General features: G+C 51.0%; 1 protein-coding gene across 1 annotated transcript in view; it reads right to left on the minus strand.

The window, feature by feature from the left end:
- Kif1a (kinesin family member 1A) overlaps positions 1–9,422 on the minus strand; it is an 84,568-nt gene extending 75,146 nt beyond the window's left edge. Inside the window, exon 1 of the mRNA XM_032901665.1 lies at positions 9,303–9,422. The gene's annotated coding sequence lies outside the window, so the exon portion shown is untranslated. The remainder of the gene's footprint in view (positions 1–9,302) is intronic.
- Between the last annotated feature and the right edge of the window lie 803 nt (positions 9,423–10,225).

Consider the following 10,225-nt stretch of genomic DNA (forward strand, 5'->3'; position numbering starts at 1 on the left):
GTGTGTGTGTGTGTGTGTGTGTGTGTGTGTGTGTGTGTGTGTGTTGCCTGCAGGTGTATGCGGTGAGCAAAGGTCTCACTGAACCTGTAGCTTGCCCATTCGGCAAGGCTGGCTGGCTTGCACGCCCCAGGAGCCTTCCTACCCCTATCTCCCCAGCACTTAGATTACAAGATTGGTGCTGGGGACTGAATTCAAGCCCTGTTTGCCTGGCACTAGCTGAGCCACCTCCTGGGTTATGACCTTTAGTGAAGGACAAAAATCTCAAGAATGTTGATTTGTATGTAAATTAACAGAACTTCAGCAAATTCTCAAATGATCTCTTAATCTCTTTTCTTAAACTTGGCAACTTGCTTCTAAAAAAAAAAAAAAAAAAAAAAAAAAAAAAAAAAAAAAAAAAAAAAAAAAAAAAAAAAAAAAAAAAAAAAAAAAAAAAAAAAAAAAAAAAAAAAAAAAAAAAAAAAAAAAAAAAAAAAAAAAAAAAAAAAAAAAAAAAAAAAAAAAAAAAAAAAAAAAAAAAAAAAAAAAAAAAAAAAAAAAAAAAAAAAAAAAAAAAAAAAAAAAAAAAAAAAAAAAAAAAAAAAAAAAAAAAAAAAAAAAAAAAAAAAAAAAAAAAAAAAAAAAAAAAAAAAAAAAAAAAAAAAAAAAAAAAAAAAAAAAAAAAAATGTGTGTGTGGGAGAGTAAGACACAGGGACAGCAGTAACAAGTCTGAAGGGAAACAGACCATCAATTCACTGTCCCAGGCCTTCGGTTTGCATCTGGACCACGTGACTCCGGCTCACACTGGGAGGTGACATGATCTTTAGGAGAGGACGTGATGGGTGGTCTTCCAGTCACTGAGGGAGTTCTTGACTGGAATAGACCGTAGCCCCACTCTTCTTCTCTCCTAAACATGAGGTCAAAACTGGCCTAGCTCATAGTGAACTGCTGTGATGCCTCCACACAAGCCCAAAGCAATGTGGCCATTCAACCTCAGACCTAAACCCTGAACCTTCCCAAACCTCTCCCTTTGTAAGTCAATTCTCTTGGGTGTTTGTTGTAAGAGCAGCTAACACATTTGGATTCAGCTACCTGGAGTCAACCATGACCAAAGAATATTAAAAGGAAATTTTCAAAGCTAAGCACTTTCTACGCTTTAAATTTGTTAAGGTTTACTATTATAATAGCTTCACTGTATTATGAACTAATGTTAACCTTCAATGTGCTTATTCCATAAACTAAACTTTATCAGATGCACATGTATAGGAAAAACAGGTCTCTATGGGGCCGTAGCTCATGTGGTTTCAAGCATACACATTGAGTCTTGGAATGTGTTCCATGCAAATCAGGAGGTAGAGTGCAGTAGTGGAACTGAGAGGGAAGCTGGTTGTGGTGAACCAATCCCTGTAATCCCAGCACTTGAAAGGGAGACAAAAGGATGAGGGGTTTAAAGTCATCTTCCACTCAAAGCAAGTTCAGGATAATTCTGAACTGCCTGTAATCTCAATTGGATGGATGGAGGGAAAGAGGGAGGAGGGGAGAGAGGGATGGATGAACAGATGATAAATAGATGATAGATTGATAGATAGATAGATAGATAGATAGATAGATAGATAGATGCTAGATTAGATAGAGAGATAGATGATGGATAGATGGAAGAAAGAAAGAAAGAAAGATAGATAGATAGATAGATGATAGAGATGGTAGATGATGGATAGATGGGTGATAGATTAAATAGATAGATATAAACAGATAATAGATATATAGATGATAGACAGATAGATGATAAATTGACAGATGGATGGTAGTTGATAAATAGGAAGATAGAAGATAGATAGATAGATAGATAGATAGATAGATAGATAGATAGATGTTTGATTGATAGATAGATAGATAGATAGATAGATAGATAGATAGATGTTTGATAGATAGATGATAGATAGATAGAGATGATAGATAGATGGCAGGTAGGTAGGTGGATAGACAGACAGACCAATAGATAGATAGATGGATAGACAGACAGACAGACAGGGTGATGTAGGGAGGGATAGAATCCCATCCACACCAGCCTGACTGAAAAAATGGTGAGCTAGAGTCAGTAAGAGACTTAACTCAAAAGAGAAAGATGGGGGAGAGTAGAGCAGGACACCCACACACTCCTCTGGCCTCTGTGTACCTCTGCATGTGCAAACATGGGCGAAAACACCTGCACATATGTGTGTGTGTACACACATATATACACATACACACAAAATAGTAAATATCTATATATTTAATAGTTTTAAAGGGTAGCTAGGGTGACATCATCACACTACACTCCAGACGGTGGGGAAAGGGTGACCTCTCTCAAAGGTAATGTGCACAGTGGTGGGGAAGGCTAATGAGGAGCTTGGGAATGGCAGAGTCAGAGCCTTGGGGGCTCCTGAGCCAGGGCACATAGCCCACATTGGGGCATCAGAGACATCACTATCAATGTCTGAGAGTGGCAAGGTGCATCTGTATATTTCAGTCTTCTGTATCAACATGGGACAATGCTGTGCACAGGGAGAGCAAGGAAATGTCAAATCCCTGTGGACAGTGGGCAGGAGACAACCATGATGCAATGGTGAGATCACAGCCACGACTCAAACCTAATCCCCAGAGTCATGTGTTAACACATCTTTAGGATGAGGAAATGGGTTAACGGATCATCACAGCAACAACTTTAATATAAAGTCAAGCTCTCTGGCACACTTATCTGCCTTGAGTGGGATAGTTTCAGCTTTTAGATGCAGAATAAATCCTTCACCTTGGCTGAGTGAAGGCAGGCTCCATGCTCTTTGACTGTGGGCCAGATGAGCCCCTATGTTTTAGTAGTTCTATGGTCTCAGGTATTGCAGATAGCTGCAGAACTTGAATCAAGTCAATGCAGAAGGCAGACAAGTTGGGTGAGCATAGTAGCAGGTGCTCTTGGCCACCAGGGAAGGATGAGTCTGCGGAGAACACATGAGGGCCTCCCTAGCAACCTAGCAGTCTTTACCTAGAGATCTACCTACAGTTAAGGTAAGCCAGTGGGCTGATATGTACACACACACACACACACACACACACACACACACACACACATACACACACACACAAGCACGCATGCTCACTCGCTCACACGCCAGAGACATTGAAGAACATGGCATCAACAGGTTCTTCTTCCTGAACACTGAATCATTTCAAAGAATATGAGAGGGGTAAAAAATCTGAAATGGGGTTTTTACTCATACCTCAAAGGATGCACAAAGTCGAAGACAGGCCAGGCCACACCCCAAACCCCCAAAGAGTGAGGAGGGAACCCTCAACCAATCAACAATCAGGCCTGCGGGTCACACTGAGACCTCATAAAATGGGAGAAAGCGCAGTAAAGTCATCCTAGCATCAAGAATAAAGACCAGGGATGCCCGAAGTGATCCAATGAAGCAAAGGCTGGGGGTGGGGGTGGTACTCCTGTGGTGCTCTTCCCGGGGTTCACGCTTAGGCACGCAAAGTATCCACAGGGAGGGGAGAGGCGCATGGCTCAACCTGAAACTATCCCACCCCCCTTAGAATAAATAGTGTCACTGGGGTCATCTGCAGGCGCTGTATGCTTTTTCTCCACAAGTATTAAAGAGCACACATGACCTTCAGGGCAGAGTCTGGAACCAAAACTCTGGGGCTGGGTAGGTAAATTGGAAGCAGCCACCCCATCGGCTGGGACTGAGCCTGTGAAGGATCCCTGCTCCCACTCAGAGGAAGCAAAGGACTCACAAGCGCTCCTCAGGCACTAGGCCCCAAGAGGTGTGTGTACCAAGGAGGACCCCAGCCTCTCTGAGTAGAGCAAATGTATAAACTGCAATGCTTAAGCAAAGCAGCAGAATATGGCGCCCATAGGAGAGGGAAGCCACAGACACACTAAACAGCAAACGAAGCCTGTGCTTACACACTCAACGCGCTGTAGAAAGAGCCATCTTCCGCCATGGGAGCAGGACGCTAGAGATGGAAGCGGTTGGAGTTAACAAAGGCAGTGTGTTAGAGGCAGAATGGAGAAAAGGTGACACGCAGAATATCAATCCAAACACTGGAAAGCGACATCGTCGAAAAGTTACCCGTAAAACAGAAAAGACCAGGAGGCAAATGCGGAGGGGGCGGGGAGGCAGTGACACGGGGATCTGAGGAAGAAAAGGTGGGAAGAAGAGGTTCTCTTTGAGGCTCACTGATCTTCCATTAGAATGGCCCAGAAGCATCGTTGACCACAACCTCACTGAGACCTATCCAAGTGCATGGGTAGAACGCCGTGGAAAATGAAGATTCCAGGGAGAGGAAAGTTACAGAGGAAGACTCTCATAAGCACCTGGATGCCCAGGCCTATGGAGCCGTATCCTCCAGAGTTTTGAGGAAATGAGTCACTGCCAGGGTGAGGATGGAGCAGAGCCCCTCACACTCACGGATTCATGCGTCAGTCATTTACAGTCTCCCGAGGACGTGCCCCAGCAAAGCAAGATAGAAGCCATTGACAGACAGCCAATGGGGCCTAGAATCAGAGACTCAACCGACCAACTGACAGAAGGTGATGCACCGTGGCTAACAGTAATCAGCCAGACAGAGAGGTGGCTCTCAGGCCTGGAGTGTCAGGAAAGAGGGGTCTCAGCAGAGCTGTGGAAACCCGGAGACAAAAGAAACCCACACAATTAAAGAAAAGGTTATCTTGGGGTCTAGAAAAAGAGAAATCTCTGACCACGAAAGTCCTGCCAGGGGCTGACTCAGTGGTTGCAAGCACTGGCTACTCTTCCAAAAGGACCTGGGTTCGATTCCTAGCACCCACACAGTGGCTCACAGTCATCTGTAACTCAGTTCAGGGACACCGACTTCTGGCCTTCTCAGGTACCAAGCACGCACAGACATGCATGCAAATAAAACACACGTACACATAAAATTAAACTAAAATAAATGCACCTTAAAAAAAGTCATCCTGAAGTATGGAGGTAATGCACAGGCAAACAAGACTGCAGACCAATGTTCCTCTGCACTCCTCCATGCCCTGGAATCACCTGCTGTAGTTGCTATGGCCCTGCCCCATGCTGGGGCCCTGCAGCCAGTGGCCCTGGACTGAGAAATGAGCAGAGAGTGAGAGCCAATCACACAAAGCTGCCACGTTTCCCCTACCCAGGGCAGCAGCCTCGGAAGCTGATGCCCACTGGCCCTATCTTAGTGTCTTACTTTGAACTGGTGACAGGTAGGATAGGAAATTGAGGCTCACTTGAAGGTGAGTGGATGTAGGGAATCCTGGCACCCTACTAGGTCATTTCTGGGCATCTCCATCCCCTCAAGGGGAGGGGACCGTAGGGATAGTCAGGGAGCTCCACCCAAAGGGAAGGAAGCCCTGCCAAGCCAGCCTCAAAAATACACAGACCCAAGACTACTCCAGATGTCAGTGTAGCCGGCTGCTAATTCCGAGCTTTTGCTATCGAAGATGGTACTCACTGAGTCTTACTGGATGGTCGGAGGTGATACTATGTGTCCTACCCCCCTGAAAGGAGCAAGGAGTGGGGATGTAAGAGGATAAGGGAGGACAGATGAGAGGGGTTGAAAGTGGACAGAAGGCACTAAAAGAGCAGCAATGGGTTGCAGTCTGGAAATGTCAAGCATGACTTCCCCTGAGCCTCAGCGTCTGCATCTGAGTAATGGGCATGCTACTGTTTCCTCACTAGCATCCGAGAACATCAGATAATGGAATGCACTCAATAGCATAGTTCAACTTATAGCATATATATTTCCCCTGCTTTCTTCCTAGCTCTAAGCCTACAAGGAGAGGAGAGATGGTGGGAGAGGGCTGGTGATTTACAGCAAGCTTTCTGAAGGAGGCAACACCCAAGACACCTTTCAGAGAGGTCTAAGGCTGGAAGAAGAGAGCTATTCAGAAAAAGATCCAGAAGGGCAAAACAAACAAACAAACAAAACAAGACCCCAGTGACTCAGGGATGCTGAATGTATGTGTCTACACATGTGTTCGTGTGCATGAGTGTGACATGTGCAGATGTGTACATATGTGAAGACGCTATGGTGTTTGTCTTTGGTGTGTGTGGCCAGCCCCGCAAGGTAAAAGTGGAGCAGATAAAGCCCTTAGAGTCTCAATGACCCTGACTGCTCCTGAGGCCCCCTCCTTGAGCTCACCTTTGGTCTGTCCCAGCACAAGGTTAGTGGTACCCAGGAAGTCCTAGATGGGTACCAGAACCCCTGATTCTGTCTCTGCCTGCCAGCCACCCTTAGATGGGTAACTTACCACCATCTCAATCCACGATGTTGAGAGGTTAGATGAGCTCAGTGGGAACCAGCTTCTAAAGGACACTGGCAGTTGGAACAGGGGGATACACAGCTACTTAATGTCACTGGTCCTAAGTGCCTACCTGTTTCTAGAACCAGGGCTGTCATCATTGGCTGCGAGTCCCTGGCATTGGGTAGGACTAACGATATTTAGGTAGGTGGATGTGAGTCCTGAAATCTGAGCAGGAGGCCAGCATATGGCGGGACCTCCAAACCATCTGAATGCTATGGCCTGCCCACCCTACTCCTGGGATAAGATTAAATGCAGGGTGTATAGGCTTTGCTTGAGGGGAACTCAGGAACTGAGTACCAGCTGAAGGGACTGGGGTAGGCACTGAGAGGAGTCAGGAGGCCAAGGAATCAGCACGGCCTTTGCTGATGACCTTGACTGGGTCCTCCATCCCTGCAGTACCCTCACCTACTGGACTGGCTCAGCCAGCCCTTCCCTGAGTCACCATGAGCCGGGGAGAGTAGTAGTCAGTGAGGCCAAGTACAGGCCTGTGGCCCTGGTTTGGGCTCAGGAGTGAAGCGGCAGGCAGGCCAGCTACATCAGGTGTGGCTGGCGAGTCTCTGTACTGTCCAGTGTGGGCAGTGGGAAGTCTAAGAACCCTGGGTTTGCCCATGCTCTAGGGAACATATAGGCCTCCATATGCTGCAAACCACAGCTTCGTCAATCTGCCAACTCAGTGGTCTGGGTTCATCACGGTCCACAGGTGATCACTGAGCCCCTCCCAGTTCTTAGAGAGATGGACTCTGCCCAAAGGCAGTTTTTGTGTGGGATGATCCTCCATGAAACCCCCTGGGTTGCTCCTAGGGCTAGTCAGCCTGGTCGGCTACCCTGTCTTTGCTGCCCCTCCCCCCAAACCCTGCACAAAAGCCCACAGGAGGACTGCCTGCTGCATTTGCAGAGCACACAATCAACAGAACAGACAGAACACGCTGGATCCTGAGACCACCTCCCCACCCCCTTACTGGCCTGGAACTGAATCCAGCACGGCAGCTCGGGCTTTGTGCAGAGCACAGGTCTCCACCTGTCTGAGGCTGGTGCAGTCTGCAGGCTCCATGCTCCCTCTGAGTAGGGCATTAGAACAGCAGGCGGGGTTCAGGAGAGTGGGGACGGACCCCACAGGCATAGTGCCAGCTCCTACTCTCACCCTGAGATCTCTGAAGGCAGCCTCTCTGATCAGTGGCCCACAAACCTTGCAAGAAGGACAATCTGTCCTTCAGACTCACCCTCACTACAAGAGGAAGCCTCTAGTAGAGGTTCCTGCCTTAGGAACAGGGCTCTCCTCAGGTTTTACACCCAGAGGACCTTGAGATTCCTGCCGCCCTCTGCCTTAAAAGACCTGGATAGTGACCCCACCCACCAAAAGCAAGGAACCTCCTGAGGACTAGGCTCGGGCAGAGGCTGAGATCTGAGGCCCGCCTTGGACCCTGCAGCCCACCTCACCCTGCTGCACCACGACCCGCTGTCAGCTCCGCGCCTGCCCTGCCCACCCCTTCCCTTTAGCCTGACTGGGGCAGGTGACCAGCCACACCTGCAAAATGGCCGCCGCAGGTGCGGCCCCAGCCCCCTGAACCCCACAGCTTCCCTGCAGCCGGCGCTGCTTCCTTAGACAGAGGGGCTGGGCACGTTGCCCTGACAGCCTCCTTCGGCCAGCTCGGAGTGACCGCGTCTTCCGAGGGAGCTTGCGCTGTGTCTGCGGGTCCCCAGGATTGGACTAGCACTAGCCCTGCGGGCAGCAGCGACTCTCCGCACCTCCTCCACCAGCAACCGCTTGATCCAATCCTCTTGCCCTAATCCCAGCAATGCGGTCCCTTCTTAGGAAGGCTAGCGACTGGGGTACGGGTCCTCTGGTCTCTGGGGAAAAAAAAATCCCCATTCCTGGGGACGTGGGCGCGCATCGGGTCCGCGCCCGGGCGACGTCGCGCCGGCGCCCAGCAGGCCCCATGACTTGGCAATCCCTCTGTCCCCTCCCCCTCCCGCTCCTGTGGCCCCCAACAGCCTGCAGCTCACTGCACCGCAGACCCACCCTCTCCCTTCGCCCTAATGTAGTCCCTGTCCCTTCGGGAGCAGAGGGCGGTGGCCTTCCCCAGGGAAGCAGTTGGGGAGAGGAATGGCTTCATGAGGGAATGCGAGGGTCTTCACCGGCAATGTTCCTATAGTCAACTGACGCCAGACGCCCGGAGACCTCTGTCAGCCCAGACGACGCGTCCCTCAGCCCCCTCCCTCGAGCCCGCGACCACACCTGTTACTGGGGCACTGGCTTTGTAGCCGCCAGGCGTGTCTGCGGGTGGTTCCTCCCGCACTGTGTCTTTCTGGAAGGGAAATGGGGTCTCAGGAGGGAGGAGCGTCCAGAGCACTAGGAGTGATGGGCAGTCACCAAGTGCGCATTAAGCCGGTGGCCTGGCCGTGGCGCCGCATCCCCCGCCCCGCCCGCCTGTTTTGCAGTCGGCTCCAGCATCTGCCCTCCCCCACCGGGGACCAGAGCGGCTGCCCGGCGCACTGTCCCCTAGGGCCCGGATCAGCAGCCGCGCCCCGTCCCGACACCCCTCAGCCTCGTCCTGGTCCCTACTCCTCATCCCTGCCTCCCCTCCCCCGCGGCTCCGTCGCATCCCTCTGGGTAGCTCCTCTGCAGTGGAGGGATAAGGGGGAAAGGAGGCTGTGCCCAGATCTGCTTGTTCCTCGAGCTGGCAACCTCCACCCACATGGGCCAAGGGTCGCGCCTCAGCAAATAAGTCTTTTCTGGGACCCCTGAAAAGCTTCGCAGGGAGCACGGACACCCCTGAATTCGCCCCTTTGTTCTTCTAAGAGGCGGAGGAAGGTCGGGGGAAGGGAAGCCGCAGCTCCAAACCCGCGCTTCGGGCTGCGACAAGGGCATTGGCGCTGGCCCGGGATCTCCCATCCGATGCACATTTAGTGCGGGTTCCGGATGCCAGGGACAGGTGCGGGATGGTGAGCGGGAATGGCGACAGGCCGAGTGGGCAGTAGCCTTACCTCTCGGGCGTCACTGGCGATGGCCGTGCATGGGCACTGGTACCGGAGAGGGTCCCCGAGCCTGGAACTGATGCTTCTTGCTGGCTGCTCTTGGTGCTGTGACGGTGGCACCGCGTGACGAGCTCCGCGCCCCCGGCCCGGCCCGCCCCAAACCCCTCCCGACGCGCTGGTTGGCTGCGCGCTGCGTCCGAGCCTCTGCCGCCAGCTGGTTTGTCGCACAGGGAGAGGGACGGGCGTAGCGGCCGCAGAAGAGACGAGGTTGGAGCGGGAGGGGGCTGGGGCTGGGCTGTGACATCACCAGTGAGAGGTGGGAGACGGCCGCCCGTAATCGGGTGCAGCACCCCATCGCTCAGCAGTGCCTTTCATTCCCAAAGGAAAGGGACCCGGTGGCGCCCAGCTGTATCTGCCTGCAGACCCCGAAAGCTGATTGCTTTCAATTGAAATCATAAAAATTGTAAAACATCCATCTGTAGGGACGAGAGACATCAACAAGAGCTTATCGTTGGGGGACAAAAAAAATCTGGGGTGGGGTTGAGGCGCATCTTTTACTGAAGAGGGATTAGGGGCGGGTTAGGGATCTGGACTCCAAGTGTTAACAGGTGGGTCTTAAAAATGTCTTCTGGCTTTTGGGCCAGATCACCACCGGAAAGTCAGAGCATTGCAGACAGCTCTGCTGACAGAATGACGCCACAGGCTGACCTGCACCTCTTTCCCTCCCACATCCTTCCGTCAGGTGGAGACCTCCTCCTTGTCCCTCTCCCTGTACCATGGGTCATAGGCCATCATCACACACTGTCACTCCAGCCTAAATTCCCTGGACCTCAACCCTGGACGCCTCCCAGGATCTTCAATGGCAAACCCCAGCCTTCACCAAGTCTCCTTGAGTTTTCTTTTTTCAGTAAGGGTTGGCTCGCAGCTCGGTG

This window comes from Rattus rattus, chromosome 4, assembly GCF_011064425.1.
Source record: "Rattus rattus isolate New Zealand chromosome 4, Rrattus_CSIRO_v1, whole genome shotgun sequence".
Classification (NCBI taxonomy): Eukaryota; Metazoa; Chordata; class Mammalia; order Rodentia; family Muridae; genus Rattus; species Rattus rattus.